This window comes from Brassica napus, chromosome C4 (genome assembly GCF_020379485.1).
Source record: "Brassica napus cultivar Da-Ae chromosome C4, Da-Ae, whole genome shotgun sequence".
NCBI classification, from domain to species: domain Eukaryota; kingdom Viridiplantae; phylum Streptophyta; class Magnoliopsida; order Brassicales; family Brassicaceae; genus Brassica; species Brassica napus.
The window spans coordinates 397,760-404,934 of record NC_063447.1 but is presented as its reverse complement, the minus strand read 5'-3'; positions in this window follow the sequence as shown (position 1 = coordinate 404,934).

The window sequence follows — 7,175 nt, the reverse complement described above, 5'->3', positions numbered from 1 at the left end:
CAAAGTTTCAAACCTCTTTGAACTTCATCATATTTGGTGAAGGATGCAAACATGCATTAACCGTATTTTCATATTTTTGAATTTTTCTCAAAATCTATGGCGTTAACCCCTACGAAAATATTGAATTTCGGTAATGCTCTATTTACTGAAGCCTATGATCTTTAGTGTTGTTTTTAAATTTTAAACACATTCTACATTTGTATTAATGTATATTAAACTCTCTTTCATGGTACATGGGCATCGTTTTAATTTTTTGTCAATTAATTTACTCAAACTTCATAACAGTCCTTAAATGGTGGATAACCACTATAAAATCGTTATTTGCTAGAGAAACGGACACAACAAAAATTCAAACCTCTTTGAACTTGATAATATGTTGGTGAAGGATGCAACTATGCATTAAAACAGTATTTTCATATTTTTAATTTTTCTCAAATCTATGGGTTAACCCTACGAAAATATTGAATTTTCGTAAATGCTCTATTTACTGAAGCCTATGATCTTTAGTGTTGTTTTTTAATTTCTAAACACATTCTACATTTGTATTAATGTATATTAAACTCTCTTCATGGTACATGGGCATCGTTTTAATTTTTTGTCAATTAATTTACTAAAACTTCATAACAGTCCCTAATTGGTGGATAAACCACTATAAAATCGTTATTTGCTAGAGAAACGGACAAACAAAATTTCAAACCTCTTTGAACTTGATATATGTTGGTGAAGGATGCAACTATGCATTAAAACAGTATTTTCATATTTTTGAATTTTTCTCAAATCTATGCGTTAACCCTACGAAAATATTGAATTTTCGGTAAATGCTCTATTTACTGAAGCCTATGATCTTTAGTGTTGTTTTTAAATTTCTAAACACATTCTACATTGTGTTAATGTATATTTAACTCTCTTTCATAGTACATGGGCATCGTTTTAATTTTTTGTCAATTAATTTACTAAAACTTCATAATACTCCCTAAATTGGTTGACTAACCACTATAAAATCGTTATTTGCTAGAGAAACGGACACAAGAAAAATTTCAAACCTCTTTGAACTTCATCATATGTTGGTGAAGGATGCAACTATGCATTAAAACAGTATTTTCATATTTTTGAATTTTTCTCAATATCTATGGGTTAACCCCTACGAAATATTGAATTTTCGGTAAATGCTCTATTTACTGAAGCCTATGATCTTTAGTGTTTTTTTAAATTTCTAAACACATTCTACATTTGTATTAATGTATATTAAACTCTCTTTCATGGTACATGGGCATCGTTTTAATTTTTTGTCAATTAATTTACTAAAACTTCATAACAGTCCCTAAATTGGTGGATAACCACTATAAATCGTTATTTGCTAGAGAAACGGAGACAAAAAAGTTCCAACCTCTTTGAACTTCATCATATGTTGGTGAGGATGCAACTATGCATTAAATAGTATTTTCATATTTTGAATTTTTCTCAAAATCTATGGTTAACCCTACGAAAATATTGAATTTTCGGTAAATGCTCTATTTACTGAAGCCTATGATCTTTAGTGTTGTTTTAAATTTCTAAACACATTCTACATTTGTATTAATGTATATTAAACTCTCTTTCATGGTACATGGGCATCGTTTTATTTTTTGTCAATTAATTTACTAAAACTTCATAACAGTCCCTAAATTGGTGGATAAACCACTATAAAATCGTTATTTGCTAGAGAAACGGAGACAACAAAAATTTCAAACCTCTTTGAACTGATAATATGTTGGTGAAGGATGCAACTATGCATTAAACAGTATTTTCATATTTTTGAATTTTTCTCAAACTATGCGTTAACCCCTACGAAAATATTGAATTTTCGGTAAATGCTCTATTTACTGAAGCCTATGATCTTTAGTGTTGTTTTTAAATTTCTAAACACATTCTACATTTGTATTAATGTATATTAAACTCTCTTTCATGGTACATGGGCATCGTTTTAATTTTTTTTCAATTAATTTAGTAAAACTTCATAACAGTCCCTAAATTGGTGGACTAACCACTATAAAAATCGTTATTTGCTAGAGAAACGGAGACAACAAGAGTTCGAAACCTCTTTGAACTTCATCATATGTTGGTGAAGGATGCAACTATGCATTAAAACATATTTTCATATTTTTGAATTTTTTTCAAAATCTATGCGTTAACCCCTACGAAAATATTGAATTTTCGGTAAATGCTCTATTTACTGAAGCCTATGATCTTTAGTGTTGTTTTTAAATTTCTAAACACATTCTACATTTTTATTAATGTATATTAAACTCTCTTTCATGGTACATGGGCTTCGTTTTAATTTTTTGTCGATTAATTTAGTAAAACTTCATAATAATCCCTAAATTGGTGACTAACCACTATAAAATCGTTATTTGCTAGAGAAACGGAGACAAAAAAAGTTCCAAACCTCTTTGAACTTCATCATATGTTGGTGAAGGATGCAACTATGCATTAAAACAGTATTTTCATATTTTTGAATTTTCTCAATATCTATGGGTTAACCCTACGAAAATATTGAATTTTCGGTAAATGCTCTATTTACTGAAGCCTATGATCTTTAGTGTTGTTTTTAAATTTCTAAACACATTCTACATTTGTATTAATGTATATTAAACTCTCTTTCATGGTACATGGGCATCGTTTTAATTTTTTGTCAATTAATTACTAAAACTTCATAACAGTCCCTAAATTGGTGGATAAACCACTATAAAATCGTTATTTGCTAGAGAAACGGACACAACAAAAATTTCAAACCTCTTTGAACTTGATAATATGTTGGTGAAGGATGCAACTATGCATTAAAACAGTATTTTCATATTTTTGAATTTTTCTCAAAATCTATGCGTTAACCCTACGAAAATATTGAATTTTCGGTAAATGCTCTATTTACTGAAGCCTATGATCTTTAGTGTTGTTTTAAAATTTCTAAACTCTCTTTCATGGTACATGGGCATCGTTTTAATTTTTTGTCAATTAATTTAGTAAAACTTCATAATACTCCCTAAATTGGTTGACTAACCACTATAAAATTGTTATTTGCTAGAGAAACGGAGACAAAAAAGTTCCAAACCTCTTTGAACTTCATCATATGTTGGTGAAGGATGCAACTATGCATTAAAACAGTATTTTCATATTTTTGAATTTTTCTCAATATCTATGGGTTAACCCCTACGAAAATATTGAATTTTCGGTAAATGCTCTATTTACTGAAGCCTATGATCTTTAGTGTTGTTTTTAAATTTCTAAACACATTCTACATTTGTATTAATGTATATTAAACTCTCTTTCATGGTACATGGGCATCGTTTTAATTTTTGTCAATTAATTTAGTAAAACTTCATAACAGTCCCTAAATTGGTGGATAAACCACTATAAAATCGTTATTTGCTAGAGAAACGGACACAACAAAAATTTCAAACCTCTTTGAACTTGATAATATGTTGGTGAAGGATGCAACTATGCATTAAAACAGTATTTTCATATTTTTGAATTTTTCTCAAAATCTATGCGTTAACCCCTACGAAAATATTGAATTTTCGGTAAATGCTCTATTTACTGAAGCCTATGATCTTTAGTGTTGTTTTTAAATTTCTAAACACATTCTACATTTGTATTAATGTATATTAAACTCTCTTTCATGGTACATGGGCATCGTTTTAATTTTTTGTCAATTAATTTACTAAAACTTCATAATACTCCCTAAATTGGTTGAATAACCACTATAAAATCGTTATTTGCTAGAGAAACGGAGACAAAAAAAAGTTCCAAACCTCTTTGAACTTCATCATATGTTGGTTAAGGATGCAACTATGCATTAAAACAGTATTTTCACATTTTTGAATTTTTTTTCAAAATGTGTAAATCTCTACGAAAATATTGAGTTTTTCGGTAAACGGTCTATATACTGAAGCCTATGATCCTTAGTGTTTTTTTTTACATTTCTAAACACATTCTACATTTTTATTAACGTATATTAAACTCTCTTTCATGGTACATGGGCATCGTTTTGAATTTTTCTCAAAATCTATGCGTCCCTACGAAAATATTGAATTTTATGTAAATGCTCTATTTACTGAAGCCTAGGATCTTTAGTGTTGTTTTTAAATTTCTAAACACATTCTACATTTGTATTAATGTATATTAAACACTCTTTCATGGTACATGGGCATCGTTTTAATTTTTTGTCAATTAATTTACTAAAACTTCATAACAGTTCCTAAATTGGTGGATAAACCACTATAAAATGGTTATTTGCTAGAGAAACGGACAGAACAAAAATTTCAAACCTCTTTGAACTTGATAATATGTTGGTGAAGGATGCAAATATTCATTAAAACAGTATTTTCATATTTTTGAATTTTTCTCAAAATCTATGCGTTAACCCCTACGAAAATATTGAATTTTCGGTAAATGCTCTATTTACTGAAGCCTATGATCTTTAATGTTGTTTTTAAATTTCTAAATACATTCTACATTTGTATTAATGTATATTAAACTCTCTTTCATGGTACATGGGCATCGTTTTAATTTTTTTTCAATTAATTTAATAAAACTTCATAATACTCCCTAAATTGGTTGACTAACCACTATAAAATCGTTATTTGCTAGAGAAACGGAGACATAAAAAGTTTCAAACCTCTTTGAACTTCATCATATGTTGGTGAAGGATGAAACTATGCATTAAAACAGTATTTTCATATTTTTGAATTTTTCTCAAAATCTATGCGTTAACCCCTACGAAAATATTGAATTTTCGGTAAATGCTCTATTTACTGAAGCCTATGATCTTTAGTGTTGTTTTTAAATTTCAAACACATTCTACATTTGTATTAATGTATATTAAACACTCTTTCAAGGTACATGGGCATCGTTTTAATTGTTTGTCAATTAATTTACTCAAACTTCATAACAGTTCTTAAATTGGTGGATAAACCACTATAAAATCGTTATTTGCTAGAGAAACGGACACAACAAAAATTTCAAACCTCTTTGAACTTGATAATATGTTGGTGAAGGATGCAACTATGCATTAAAACAGTATTTTCATATTTTTGAATTTTTCTCAAAATCTATGCGTCCCTACGAAAATGGTAAATGCTCTATTTACTAAAGCCTATGATCTTTAGTGTTGTTTTTAAATTTCAAACACATTCTACATTTGTATTAATGTATATTAAACACTCTTTCAAGGTACATGGACATCGTTTTAATTTTTTGTCAATTAATTTACTCAAACTTTATAACAGTTCTTAAATTGGTGGATAAACCACTATAAAATCGTTATTTGCTAGAGAAACCGACAAAACAAAAATTTCAAACCTCTTTTAACTTGATGATATTTTGGTGAAGGATGCAACTATGCATTAAAACAGTATTTTCAAATTTTTGAATTTTTCTCAAAATCTATGCGTTAACCCCTACGAAAATATTGAATTTTCGGTAAATGCTCTATTTACTGAAGCCTATGATCTTTAGTGTTGTTTTTAAATTTCTAAACACATTCTACATTTTTATTAATGTATATTTAAATCTCTTTCGTGGTACATGGGCATCGTTTTAATATTTTGTCAATTAATTTAGTAAAACTTCATAATAATCCCTAAATTGGTTGAGTAACCACTATAAAATTGTTATTTACTAGAGAAACGGAGACAACGAAAGTTCCAAACTTCTTTGAACTTGATAATATGTTGGTGAAGGATGCAACTATGCATTAAATCAGTATTTTCATATTTTTGAATTTTTCTCAAAATCTATGCGTTAACCCCTACGAAAATATTGAATTTTCGGTAAATGCTCTATTTACTGAAGCCAATGATCTTTAGTGTATTTTTTAAATTTCTAAACACATTCTACATTATTATTAATGTATATTTAACTCTCTTTCATTGTACATGGGCATCGTTTTAATTTTTTGTCAATTAATTTATTAAAAGTTCATAATAATCCCTAAATAGGTGACAAACCACTATAAAATCGTAATTTGCTAGAGAAACGGAGACAAAAAAAGTTCCAAACCTCTTTGAACTTCATCATATGTTCGTGAAGGATGCAACTATGCATTAAAACAGTATTTTCATATTTTTGAATTTTTCTCAGAATCTATGGGTTAACCCATACGAAAATATTGAATTTTCGGTAAATGCTCTATTTACTGATGCCTATGATCTTTAGTGTTGTTTTTAAATTTCTAAACACATTCTACATTTAAATTAATGTATATAAAGCTCTCTTTCATGGTACATGGGCATCGTTTTAATTTTTTGTCAATTAATTTACTAAAACTTCATAACAGTCCCTAAATTGGTGGATAAACCACTATAAAATCATTATTTGCTAGAGAAACGGACACAAAAAAAATTTCAAACCTCTTTGAACTTGATAATATGTTGGTGAAGAATGCAAATATGCTTTAAAACAGTATTTTCATATTTTTGAATTTTTCTCAAAATCTATGCGTTAACCCCTATGAAAATATTGAATTTTCGGTAAATGCTTTATTTTCTGAAGCCTTTCTTTAGTGTTGTTTTTAAATTTCTAAACATATTCTACATTTGTATTAATGTATATTTAACTCTCTTTCATGTTACATGGGCATCGTTTTAATTTTTTGTCAATTAATTTGCTAAAACTTCATAACAGTCCCTAAATTGGTGGATAAACCACTATATAATCGTTATTTGCTAGAGAAACGGAAACAACAAAAGTTTCAAACCACTTTCAACTTCATCATATGTTGGTGAATGATGCAACTATGCATTAAAACAGTATTTTCATATTTTTGAATTTTTCTCAATATCTTTGCGTTAACCCCTAAGAAAATATTGAATTTTTTGTAAATGCTCTATTTACTGAAGCCTATGATCTTTAGTGTTGTTTTTAAATTTCTAAACACATTCTACATTTGTATTAATGTATTGTAAACTCTCTTTCAAGGTACATGGGCTTCGTTTTAATTTTTTGTCAATTAATTTACTAAAACTTCATAACAGTCCATAAATTGGTGGATAAACCACTATAAAATCGTTATTTGCTAGAGAAACGGGGACAAAAAAAGTTCCAAACCTCTTTGAACTTCATCATATGTTGGTGAAGATGAAACTATGCATTAAAACAGTATTTTCATATTTTTGAATTTTTCTCAATAACTGAAGCCT